This window comes from Triticum aestivum, chromosome 2D, assembly GCF_018294505.1.
Source record: "Triticum aestivum cultivar Chinese Spring chromosome 2D, IWGSC CS RefSeq v2.1, whole genome shotgun sequence".
NCBI lineage: Eukaryota > Viridiplantae > Streptophyta > Magnoliopsida > Poales > Poaceae > Triticum > Triticum aestivum.
This window is the reverse complement of record NC_057799.1, coordinates 649597596-649611409: the sequence shown is the minus strand read 5'-3', so window position 1 is coordinate 649611409 and position 13814 is coordinate 649597596. Positions and strand designations below refer to the sequence as shown.

At 47.0% G+C, this 13814-nt stretch overlaps 1 protein-coding gene across 1 annotated transcript in view; it reads left to right on the top strand.

The window, feature by feature from the left end:
* The first annotated feature begins 9747 nt into the window (after positions 1–9747).
* The window catches only part of LOC123050822 (uncharacterized), a 35398-nt gene continuing 31331 nt past the window's right edge, over positions 9748–13814 (top strand). The window contains exons 1-2 of the mRNA XM_044473552.1: positions 9748–9791; positions 9874–10000. The gene's annotated coding sequence lies outside the window, so the exon portion shown is untranslated. The remainder of the gene's footprint in view (positions 9792–9873; positions 10001–13814) is intronic.

Below are 13814 nucleotides of genomic sequence, written 5' to 3'. Positions count from 1 at the left end.
CCTCGGTATGAATGGCATATTTTCTAATCTTTCTAATCTTCAAGCGCATTGCATCCATCTTGATCTTGTGATCATCGACGACATCCGCAACATGCAACTCCAATATCATCTTCTCCTCCTCAATTTTTTTATTTTTTCCTTCAAGTAATTGTTTTCTTCTTCAACTAAATTTAACCTCTCGACAATAGGGTCGGTTAGAATTTCCGGTTCAACCACCTCCTAGATAAAGAAAATCTATGTCACGTTGGTCGGTATATTTTTCATAAACAATAAATGAACCAAATAGTTATAAAAAGATAATATATATACCACATCCGAATCATAGACAGGCCGAGGGCCGACGGGGGCGGATACCAAAACTATCGCACTATGTAATAAGAAGGAATAATAAAAGTAACAAAATTAGACAAGTAACTATCTAAAGTAAGAATTTTTTCCTTTCAGAAAGAAGATAAGAACAAGAGGCTCACCACGGTGGTGCTGGCGACGAGATCTGCGCGGGCGATCGACGAAGGTGAAGACGGGGACGGGACGTGACGGGCCGCTAAACCTAGACAAATCTCGGGGAAAATGGAGCTCGGAGGTCGAGTTTCGAGAGGAGAAAGATTAACTAGTGTGGCTCAGACATTTCATCGAACACCTCATGTGCATAGGAGGTGAGATAGAGCACCCAAATGCCCTCCCCTCGCCGGCCAGAAAAAACAGAGCACTCTGGAGTGCTCTGCTGTGGCGATGGGGTATATATAGGGAACTCTTTGGTCCCGGTTCGTGGCACCAACCGGGACTAAAGGCCTTTGGTCCCGGTTGGTGCCACGAACCGGGACCAATGCCCCCTTTAATCCCGGTTGGTGGCACCAACCGGGACCAAAGGCCTTGTGCTGCCCCGCGTCAAAAGTTTAGTCCCACCTCGCTAGTTGAGAGAGCTCGAGAGTGGTTTATAAGCGCTGCTGCGCCCACCCTCTCGAACTCCTCTCAACTGCAGGCTTTCGGGCCTAACCGTTCTCTTTTCCTGTGGGGCCTACTGGGCCTTCTGCGGGCCTGAATCCTGGCCCATGGATGGGTTTCTAGTCGTATTCAGGCCGTGGTGGCCCGGTTTTTTCTCTTTTGCTTTATTTGTTTTGTTTTGTTTCTACTTACAACAAAAAACTTATTTATTTTATTTCTAATTACTTATGTATTTTACTTTAATTATTTTATTTTTATTTGTTTTACTGCTGCTATTTTTATTTAAGTTAATGCTGCTATTTTTACTTAATTTATTAAGGTTTATTTATTTTAGTTACTATAGTTTATTTTATTTTATTTCATTAAGGTTATTTATTTTTATTTATTTTATTAAGGTTTATTTATTTTATAAATATAAAAAAATGAACATAGATGCGCTTATAGAGAAAATTCAACCTAAATTCATAATAAATTTCTATGAAATTTACTATGAATTTAGGTCAAATTCCCTGTATAAGGGCATCTATTTTCACTTTAAGAGGAGCTCAACAAGGCAGAGAGGGACGGGCTTATAAACTGGTGTGAGCGCCCTTTGCTTGGCGATGTGGGACTAAACACTGGCCGCAACTAGGACCAGCCCTTTAGTCCCGGTTTGTGGTATGAACCGGGACTAAAGGGCTGTGGGCCAGGAGCGTGGCCCATTGGTCCCGGTTTGTCCCACCAACCGGGACCAAAGGGTCCGGACGAACCGGGACCAATGCCCCCACGACGCCCGGCAGGCCCCTGGCCGCACGAATCGGGACCAATGCTCACATTAGTCCCGGTTCGTGACTGAACCGGGACTAATGTGAATATTGCCCTGTGACCAAAGCCCAGTTTTCTACTAGTGCAACAGCGCCACAGTCGACGAGCTTCAAGGCGGCCGGAGGCGTGTGGAGACTTTATTCCTCGCAACTGGGTTGGGTTGTGAGTTGCAGAGGGGAGCGAACCAGCGATCCCAAGCGTTAACGTGCTTCTATCTGAAGGTACAGTCTTTGGTTGCTTGCTAACAATAAATTCATGACCAGGGATAATCTTAGGAAGAGGCATATTATTATGCCGCTTGATTGTATCTTTTGCACTGATTCAGAATCCATCTCACATCTCTTCTTTGATTGTATCTTTTGCTCTGTAGCATTAGACATAGCAGCAGCATGGATGGCAGTGAGGCGGGATGCTATAGGTGAAAACCTTGTGTCGGCTTGGTCGACACCGATGATGACTACGCCTTCGGGCGCCGTGTTCCTCTTTGGCGGCACCATCGTGAAGCTCCACCACCTCGCCTGACCGGTGCTATCTTCGGGCAAAAGCCTAAGATCTAGCTTCTAGATCGGATGGCGATGGTGTTCTTGACACCGTAACCTCCTTAGATGCGTCGTCTTGGAGTCACCGACCATTGTTGGATGTCTATTGTTTGGTTGCAGGGCGATTGACCGGTATGAGGTCCATGGCTGCGAGCAGCACTGGAAGTCAGAGGCAGGAGATGGAGCGGCTTCGTCTTGCACAGAGCTTTTGGTGGAGATGTCAAGTCATGCCTGGCCGACAGGTGCTACGCTGTGTCATGCCTGATCAGCAGGTGCTATGCACGACAAATCTTCCAGAATCTTCGCGTCTGGATGGACGAGCGCGGGGCGGTGGCACCGTTGGGCGCCGTGATGGCGTCGATGGATGGACGGACTGACAAGGATGATGCGGATCTCTCTCTGAAGATGGGTCAGCGGTCTGATGAAGATGGCAGTGTCTAGAACTTATGCATGTGGTGTATGTTTTAGGTCTGCTGCACCGGCTGTTGGTTCGATACGTTATGTGGATGGATCGGCGACGACACCGGATTTAGGTATGGAGAGTGAGAGCACTCCACATTATCGAGTTTTGTAGGTGTGAGTGGTGGCTTCGGGTGACTTGATGTCTGTTCTTGTTAGACCTTTGTTGAATAATAAATAAAAATGGTCGTATGCATTGATTGATGCAGAGGCCAGGGGTCTTAACCTCCTTTTTCAAAAAAAAATCTCTTCTTTGATTGTGTGGTAGCTAAGCAAGTCTGGGCATGTGTCAATGATCACTTGAGAGTAGATGTTGGATCCTCTTTTGAATCTGTAGCTAGATAATGGGTCTCAAACAAGAAAACCTCTGCTACGAACGTTGTCGATGCTGCAGTCCCGTGGGGGCTCTGGAAAACTAGAAATTCCTTTATTTTTTATGACCATACCTGGATTTCCATCAAACAGGTGCCGAGACTGGTTTTGAGGATGATCAAAACCTGGTCTGTTCTTTCCCAGAGCATAGTGGGATAAGGCTGGAGGCCTTTGCTGGACACCTGACAAGCTGCATTCGGCGTCCTCAAAAGATCTCGTGTGGCTGACCTCGCGCCCGGACCACTGGAACAAGCTCAAGATCACTGACGATGGCGCCTACCCCATCTCACCTACCAAGAGAAGGGACGCTGAGGTATCGACGCTGTCAAGTCCCATCTCCACCCGCTTGGCATGCTGGTCTCCACAGGCGACAACAGCTCCCCCACTGAAGACAAGGAAGGCGTCCTTGAAACTCATGTGTGGATAGCTTGCTATGTCTCCATTTCGATGGAAGTATGCTGTAGGGAGGGTCGTTTTTCTTTGGGAAACGTTTATGATCGGTGTGCCGGCGGAACTTCCGGCCGGTCCGCGCTCGCTCTGTTTCCTTCACACTCGCCCACGCGTCCCGGTCCCACATCCACCGCTCGTCCTTATCCGCAGGCAACAACACTGTTCGTCCACACAATCTCCATCTCCATAGCTTTTTCTTCATCTCCCTTCCCTTTTCCCCTTCAGAGCTCGTCTGCCTGCCCTCGTCTCTCACCCGCGCCACCGCATCTTTAGCTCCAGCGAGCCTCGCCACCGTCGGACTCCCCTAAACTACTTTTTTCTCCCTCCCCTTCCTACTCCCCAACACCCCTCTCATCGATGGAGCTACTACCAGCCATCACCGGGTGTTACCACGGTGACTAGATACAATGCACTTACGGCGGAGCTGCAACGGGCGCCCCATTTTACTGGGAGCGTGCTGCAACCAGCGCTCGCCGCCGTGGCTGCCCGCAGCTGGTTGCGCTCCTCTCCATGACCGCCGCAACAAGATTTTTGCTACAACCATGTTTTTTTTTGCTGGAACCAACCCATGTTTTTGCTACCACCCACTCACCTCAAATCTGCTACCATGGTGATTTTTTGCTGGAATCAGTGAACCATTTTGCTACAACTGTTTTGGGTTTTGTTGCTACTGGTGTTTTGTGAATTTTTGCTACATCCATCTCCATGACATCGCCTGTTTTTTCTAGTCAATTTTGCTACAACCATGCTTTGATTTTGCTGGAAACGAAGGCAATTTTTGCTACAATCATATTTTGATTTTGCTGGAACCGAAGATAGTTTTTGCTACATCCACCAACAGCGGTGTTGGTCAACGGTGGCGATGGCTTTCTTTTTTGCTGCAACCATCTCGGATTTTTGCTACAGGAGTTGCCATTTTTCTACTACTAGAGTCTTGCTCGAAGCATCAGGAGTTTTTTGCTACCACCCCTTTGTTTTTGTTTTGATTTTGCTGGAACCAGCCTAAAAATTGCTTCAACCGTCTTTCGATTTCGCTGGAACCGGCATTTTTTGCTTCGCCGGTGGCGGTGAAGGCGGGTGGTCTTTTGCTTCGCCTGCGGCGGCTAGGCTGCGAGCACCGGCGGCAAGCAGAAGCAGCGAGGGTCCAAAGGAGGGTAGCGGGGGCTAGCGTGCGGGATCCCGCGAGCAGCGGCGGCGCTCGCTTTTTTCTCCCCCTTTTTCCCTGTGCGGAGGATGACGAAAGGGGATGCGGGACAGATCAAACGGGCCCGCGCGTCCAGATCGAGCGGCTCGGGTTGGACCGGCCGAAACTCGCGCCGGTGCGCCGGCGCAGAGTTCTGGCCTTTTTCTTTTGGCTGTCGACATTATTATCAGGAAACTTGGGTTTAGCCGTGTTGTATTTTTACTTTGCTGAACTGCTCCTTTTGTGAGCTGATGTAAGATCTTCGAGGTGGTTTCATTCTGGTTTAATGGAACTGGGGGGGCGTCTCCCTGTTCATCTAAAAAAAAGGAGTCTGCGCCGCGCAGAGCATCGCCCCATCGGTAAGGCCGGTCGCCAGCAAAGACTAGTACAGCATTAAAATACTACTTAAATTTATTAAATCTACTGGGCACCAGCGCCAAGTAGGCCGAGTTTATAATTCTGTTGGTGGAGCAAAGTTAGAAATAAAATATTCATCGCCTGGTACTAAGTAGGTCATAAAGAGCAAAGCATAATTTAACTTGGGGAAAGAGAAGCCAAGCCGGGGGAAACATCCGCACTTCTTCCTCGCTCTCTCAGGTTGAAAGCACACGACTTGTGTCTCTTTATCGCTGGTCATTCCCTCTCTTGATTATCCTGATTGATCTCCCCATTCGTTTAGCTGAAGCTTGGGAACAGATGGAGACTCAGGAGATTTTCTCAGCTGCTACCGAAGAAACTGAGAAAAAGCCTGACCCAGTTATATCGCGACGTTTGGTACACACAAGGTACTCCTCCGGTGTCAGTGAGTTGCATGATCTCATGGTCGTAGGAACATATACTTGACATGCAGAAAACGATAGCAATAAACTTGATACGATCATATGCAACATTCATAGTTTGGGTCTTGTCCATAACATCATTCTCCTAATGATGTGATCCCGTTATCAAATGACAACTCATGTCTATGGTTACGAAACCATAGCCATCTTTGATCAATGAGCTAGTTCGGTAGAGGCTCACTAGGGACACGTTGTTGTCTATGTATCCACACATGTATTTGAGTTTCCGATCAATACAATTCTAGCATGGATAATAAACGATTATCATGAACAGAAAAATATAATAATAACTACTTTATTATTGCCTCTAGGACATATTTCCAACACCCCCCACCCCCACCACCACACACAAACAAACACACACTTTCTCTGTTAGGTCGTTTGTTAGGATAGTGTAGGACCGATTTGTGCCATTGTTGGTCACGCCATCAATGTCACCTAGGTTATGGTTGAACGGACGAAGCTAGTAGTTCATGCAGCAACACTGATAGCGATGATTCAGGCCTGGATCATTTTGGTTCAGAAGAGAGTTGTTTGTCATTGTGACAAGCCTATCATCTGATATGGTCCAATATTAATCCGGGATCAGGAGAACCCATGCACGCATGCCGAACCATCATCCCTTGACGCATCGCATTCCCCAATGGCACCTAAGCAACATGTGAACCACGACACGTCCTATTAATGGTGTCAGGAACACCAAAAACCCCAGCCTATTACACACGCTCGCACCCGCCGTAGCTCTCCTCCCTCCGTTGTGCTCCCTGGGTCGATTATCCCTCTCTCCGCCTGAGCATCACACTAAGGTTGGTCACAATGGGGAGTAACTTATAATGCATGACACTAGTCTAAGTTACTATCTTCATAGTGCAAAGTAACGTAGTAGTAGTGTCATAGAGGACTTCATTAATTAGTTTGTAGACTTAGCTTGTCTTGGAAAGCGCTATATTACAGTAACATATTATGTTACCACTTCTCATTAACTACATGCCACATAAGCAAAAATTTATCGGAGTGCGCTATGTTACTTGCTAAGTTACTCCCACTATGACTAGCCTAACCATGGTCCGGCACCGCAACAAATACCCATTCCGCTTCGTCTCCTTGTTCGAGGCATTCGTAGCGGTGAACCACGACGACGACACCCACAGGGCATCGGTGTTTGTCAGGGCAACGTCGCGTGCGTTGGCCTACTGGCATACGACATGCCACGTCATGTCCGATGCCGCTGAGCCTTGAGCGCCCTCTCCTCCGTCGTGCAAGTCCGCGCCGCACGAAGAATCGTCATCACGGGTAGCGGCGGCCCTGAGCTCAGAGCATCTCCAGCCGTGCCCCCAACGGCCCCCCGGGCGATTTTTTCGCGCCGGCGCCGAAAAAACGGCCCAGTCGCGCCCTCAGCAGCCCGTTTTTCGCCGGCTTAGGCCGAAATCAGCGCCGGTGGACCCAGGCCGAACCCGGCGCGCTGGGGGGCGCCCCCGAGTCAGCGAGACGTCCGCTTCGTCGCCCTCATCGCCTCGGTTCCCACAGGAATCAATGCCAAGGCTGTCGCGCTGCCGCCGCCGGTCAGCCTTGCCATTGATTCCTCATCACGGGCGGCGCGGCAACGCCTCTCCTCCCGCCACGCGTACACACGGGTGCGGCTATATAAGCCGGTGGCCTCCCTCGCCACTGGCCACACCAGCCCTAGCCGCCCATCGACCGCCGCCGAGCTCTCCCTCTCCCGTGCGCAGCCGCCCACGCTTCTTCCCTCCCTCTCCCTCACTCCCAAGCCCGATGGCCGTGTGTTTCCCCGGCGACGTGGCGGTGGCCAACGGCTTCGGCCGCCGCTCGCTTTACGAGTGGGAGGCGTGGCTCCTGTTCGAGGCGAACATCCCGGCGCCACCGGACATGCGCGTCGGGCCGACGGGGTGGAGACTCAGCAACGAGGGAGTGCCCATTCCCCCGGTGCCAGAAGCCGAGGCACGCCCCGCCTTCTTCGCCGCCGAGATCGACCGCATGCGAGCCCCCCTCATAGAGGAGCAGCTCGCCCTCCCCCAGTACGCCGCCGACAACCACGCAGCGTGGGTGCCGAGACTGGTTTTGAGGATGATCAAAACCTGGTCTGTTCTTTCCCAGAGCATAGTGGGATAAGGCTGGAGGCCTTTGCTGGACACCTGACAAGCTGCATTCGGCGTCCTCAAACGATCTCGTGTGGCTGACCTCGCGCCCGGACCACTGGAACAAGCTCAAGATCACTGACGATGGCGCCTACCCCATCTCACCTACCAAGAGAAGGGACGCTGAGGTATCGACGCTGTCAAGTCCCATCTCCACCCGCTTGGCATGCTGGTCTCCACAGGCGACAACAGCTCCCCCACTGAAGACAAGGAAGGCGTCCTTGAAACTCATGTGTGGATAGCTTGCTATGTCTCCATTTCGATGGAAGTATGCTGTAGGGAGGGTCGTTTTTCTTTGGGAAACGTTTATGATCGGTGTGCCGGCGGAACTTCCGGCCGGTCCGCGCTCGCTCTGTTTCCTTCACGCTCGCCCATGCGTCCCGGTCCCACATCCACCGCTCGTCCTTATCCGCAGGCAACAACACTGTTCGTCCACACAATCTCCATCTCCATAGCTTTTTCTTCATCTCCCTTCCCTTTTCCCCTTCAGAGCTCGTCTGCCTGCCCTCGTCTCTCACCCGCGCCACCGCATCTTTAGCTCCAGCGAGCCTCGCCACCGTCGGACTCCCCTAAACTACTTTTTTCTCCCTCCCCTTCCTACTCCCCAACACCCCTCTCATCGATGGAGCTACTACCAGCCATCACCGGGTGTTACCACGGTGACTAGATACAATGCACTTACGGCGGAGCTGCAACGGGCGCCCCATTTTACTGGGAGCGTGCTGCAACCAGCGCTCGCCGCCGTGGCTGCCCGCAGCTGGTTGCGCCCCTCTCCATGACCGCCGCAACAAGATTTTTGCTACAACCATGTTTTTTTTGCTGGAACCAACCCATGTTTTTGCTACCACCCACTCACCTCAAATCTGCTACCATGGTGATTTTTTGCTGGAACCAGTGAACCATTGTGCTACAACTGTTTTGGGTTTTGTTGCTACTGGTGTTTTGTGAATTTTTGCTACATCCATCTCCATGACATCGCCTGTTTTTTCTAGTCAATTTTGCTTCAACCATGCTTTGATTTTGCTGGAAACGAAGACAATTTTTGCTACAATCATATTTTGATTTTGCTGGAACCGAAGATAGTTTTTGCTACATCCACCAACAGCGGTGTTGGTCAACGGTGGCGATGACTTTCTTTTTTGCTGCAACCATCTCGGATTTTTGCTACAGGAGTTGCCATTTTTCTACTACTAGAGTCTTGCTCGAAGCATCAGGAGTTTTTTGCTACCACCCCTTTGTTTTTGTTTTGATTTTGCTGGAACCAGCCTAAAAATTGCTTCAACCGTCTTTCGATTTCGCTGGAACCGGCATTTTTTGCTTCGCCGGTGGCGGTGAAGGCGGGTGGTCTTTTGCTTCGCCTGCGGCGGCTAGGCTGCGAGCACCGGCGGCAAGCAGAAGCAGCGAGGGTCCAAAGGAGGGTAGCGGGGGCTAGCGTGCGGGATCCCGCGAGCAGCGGCGGCGCTCGCTTTTTTCTCCCCCTTTTTCCCTGTGCGGAGGATGACGAAAGGGGATGCGGGACAGATCAAACGGGCCCGCGCGTCCAGATCGAGCGGCTCGGGTTGGACCGGCCGAAACTCGCGCCGGTGCGCCGGCGCAGAGTTCTGGCCTTTTTCTTTTGGCTGTCGACATTATTATCAGGAAACTTGGGTTTAGCCGTGTTGTATTTTTACTTTGCTGAACTGCTCCTTTTGTGAGCTGATGTAAGATCTTCGAGGTGGTTTCATTCTGGTTTAATGGAACTGGGGGGGCGTCTCCCTGTTCATCTAAAAAAAAGGAGTCTGCGCCGCGCAGAGAATCGCCCCATCGGTAAGGCCGGTCGCCAGCAAAGACTAGTACAGCATTAAAATACTACTTAAATTTATTAAATCTACTGGGCACCAGCGCCAAGTAGGCCGAGTTTATAATTCTGTTGGTGGAGCAAAGTTAGAAATAAAATATTCATCGCCTGGTACTAAGTAGGTCATAAAGAGCAAAGCATAATTTAACTTGGGGAAAGAGAAGCCAAGCCGGGGGAAACATCCGCACTTCTTCCTCGCTCTCTCAGGTTGAAAGCACACGACTTGTGTCTCTTTATCGCTGGTCATTCCCTCTCTTGATTATCCTGATTGATCTCCCCATTCGTTTAGCTGAAGCTTGGGAACAGATGGAGACTCAGGAGATTTTCCCAGTTCCATCTCACAAAGGACAAATCCCACGTAGCATGTCTGAGCAAGAGCCCGTCCAAGTACATCTCAAGAACAGGGAGACTCCAAGGTAAATACTGGAACTTGGCACCTCTTTTTTTTTAGCGATGCTCACAGCACATTAATGTCTATATGTTTATGTTTGCAATCCATTTATTTTATCGAAAAATTTATTTTATCTCGTGGCTCCCGATTTCCGGATGATGGAATCGTTCAGATGCGCTCGGTCTTGCACTCTTCGAACTCTCAGAAAAATTGCAAATACCAATTTTTCTGTCATGTATGTATTGTGCAGCCACGCGCCATGTGCTTTCGAACAAATTTATTTTGGAGATTTTGCAAAATCGGTGCGCCGAGCCTAAATATGGCCGGAAGGGAACCACAGGTTTCTCAAACCACGAATCATATACATACATAGATGGATCGCCGTTACGGTTAAATTGATGAGAGTAGGACGAGAGTAGGACGAGACGCCCATTTTAGATCTCATGGATGGTTGTCGTCCTTGCTGATTTGGGCCTCGGATGACCAGATCGGTACACTGGCGGCTTAGCGGACGACACAAAAAGTTGGGTTCACCTACAAAATTGTCGATATTCCTAAAAAAAACGTAAGTTGTCGAGGTGAGGGCGCTCACAGTGCGGTTTTTTTTCCTGGGACACAATTTGTCCTTCTTTTGGCGGGGACACATTTGATTGTATTTTAGACTATCAAATGTGTATTTGCATACAACTCCTCAATAGATTTTATCTTAGTCTTATCTCTAAAAAGCTCTCATTTATTGTGTTTTGTAAGTGAAAAAAATATGAGTTATCTTGAATTGGTAACAAAATTCTACGATATGACAACTCTCTCTTTCCTCGTTAAATAGGGTGCTACGTCAGTTTTTTTTCCTTAGGTCAGATCCATTAGATATACATATTTAGCACTGGGACTGCCTGAACCCACTTCGTTGTTTAGAAATCTGTGATAAATTCCAATACCGAAGATGAGCCCTTATTTTGCAATCGGGCCTAGGATATACATGTGCGGAAAGGTTGCTTCCTCAACCCCTCCTAGCCTTTTGATTATGAATTGTGCTACCTCGAGACGGTGTTTCACATGCAAGGATTTGGGTTTCGAGTGGGCATTTTTTCTCGTGGGTGACCGAGATTCTCAATTAGCGCCATAACTAGGAAATACCTCGGATAAATTGTGCATGAAATGTAAACTTCAAATTTGAACTGAAATTTTTGTAACACTTGTATAGATTTGTATTCAGCTCAATTTAATCGGAAATTCTTTGGTGGCGCATTGGTAATGCCTTACTTATCCGTCCTTGGCCCTTCAAATCGTAAGTTCAATGCCCAACGCCTTTTTTTAACCAAATAAATAAGTACCCTGATATGTGTCACACGTGTGGCGCAAAACAATTTCGCCCTGACGTTTCTTGACGGCAAGTTTAATTACCTGAGGATCGCAACTTTAGTTGTGAAGCACGTCAACTTTCTGCTTGGATGGCAAGTTTCAGTTTTTCTGGCTATTTTTTTCGATGGCAACTTTAGTATTAAAAACGTTAGGGCGGTGTTACTTCATGCAACACGTGTAACACTTATCATTTAGGATAAAAACTTGAGAATAAGCATCAAGCGCTGGTTTACCACTATGCCATCGCTGGCCCTGTGATACAATGCAGTTTCTACTCTATTTAACTATTTTATGGGCCGTTTAGATTCAAAATTTTGGTAGTTTTTACTCGGTGTGAGGGTTTCATCTGGGGTAGCAGATATGCGGTTACGGAGCGGTAACCGAATTTACCACCCAGTAACTAAATCCCTGACCACATGTCACCCCTACGTGATCACCCATCGTTAAAATGCTAGCTACGCATAGCCTCGTGATGATTCGGACGCCGCAGAGCTAATGTCATGTTCAACGCCATAGCCCTTTTCTCCCAAAAATACGGATTGTCTGAACACAAAAATGCTATCCAACAGGCTCCTTCAAATCCAACCTAAACTACTGGACTGTTCGAGCCAAACCCAACCCAATTGTGGGTGAGAAATAGGAGACTTCAGACTGTCCTGTGTACCATGCATCCACCTCCACGGTTTAGCTGAACATCGATTTCAATAGTGTAGCAAATATCTACACGCAAAAAATGCACTAAGAAGAGACTCGAACTTGCAAGCTAGGGTCACCTAGTGGATGCGCACTACTAACCACTGAAACGTGCCCAAGCTTTGTTCTTTTCTTGTTTCAGTTATATATATTTTAGTGCCAAAACAATTTGAAATCAAAATTGGTTTAAAAAAAATCTGCTCACCCTCGAGTAGTCCTCGTTGACAACATATAAAATTATGTGTTCCTCCTTAGACACATGAACAAGTGCGAATTTTGAAATGGCAAACATTTCCACTCATTCTCAAAATGGTCAAAAATTCTTTCAGAAAAATCAACAAAAAATTGTTTGAATTCAAATATTTTAAATTTAAAAATCTAGATAAAATAAAATATAACACGTAATGAATATATCATTTGTAGTTAGTCCATTAATTAGCTAGCAACTGGCCCAGTTTCAAATCTTGTGTAGGATATATTTTTGCCAAAAAACATATTCGATACAAAATAATCAAAATGTTTGTGCCTCATGATTTGAACTCTTGACCTAGAGGTGTGAACAGAACTGACCTACCGCAACAGTACAAAATTGAACTTCAATTTTAAGTGACCCAAGTCCACTTTGAAATAGGAGTTCAAACCAACCAATTTTTTTGAGTGGAATAAAAAATTGTGCATCTTATAAGTTTGTTTAGATAAATCAATATTAGAGCAAGCTTATTTCTAACATCATCGTCATCTCTGTATATGATTGAATTTATGTTTGTCCTGGCCAATTTTTTGTATTTGTTGGGTTGGTCAATATAATCGCATTCGCATTGAAGTACTAGACATCAAAGGATGTCCATTCTGGTGGTTAGCACGTGTGACATGAGTGAAGAGATTGCTGGTTTGAATCCTCATGACGCGATTAATTTAAAATCTTCAAATATTTCTTGCGTCCACTGTCGGGTGGTTCCCACACAGGTAGAAGGAGTACGCTGACTGACAAGTGGGACCCATAAAAACAATTACCAATGCTTATTACGCGTGAATAATTTAACAGACATAATTATTAAAAAAAGTGAGGGTGTTTCTGCAAAAAAGACATCACGTGCGCCACACCTAGCGCTTTGCCACCAACAGTTGCTGACAATGGGGCCATGCATGCATGACACGCCACGGAAGCGGCGGATACGCCTGGGTACACACTTTGTGACCGTATTTGCATGACAACGCATGTTGGGTGACTACAAATCCGTATTTTTAAAGTTTTAGCACCAAACCAAACATCCAAAGCAAAGTCTATGACTCCCATTGATATTACCTAAAAAACCTGAATTTGATAAAAAGTTCAAAAAGTAATGAATATTTTTGTTATTTAAAAAAATTCACGAAAATTTGAAAAAGTTAAAATAAATTTGGAAAAAGGAAAACAAAATTGAAAAAATTTCATGAATCTCATAAAACCAAAAAATGATAATGAAAGTAAAAATAAAACTAAAACTGAAAAAGAAAAGGAAAATGGAAAACAAAATGGGAAAACCGGCAAAACCCATGCTAGGGAAAACCAGAAAAAAAAACTGCTCCAAAAAAATTGTTAGTACAGTCATTGGAAAGGTTCCCGAAAAAAAGATGGAAACAATACCTACACGGTTTTGATACCCAAAAGGTAGTGCATATTAGTTTTTCAAAGTCAAACATGTCTAGGTTTGCCCAAGTTTACAAAAAAAAAATCAGCATCCACCATACAAAATTAATATGATTACATCGATCATGAAATATATTTTTATATTAAAAATGAT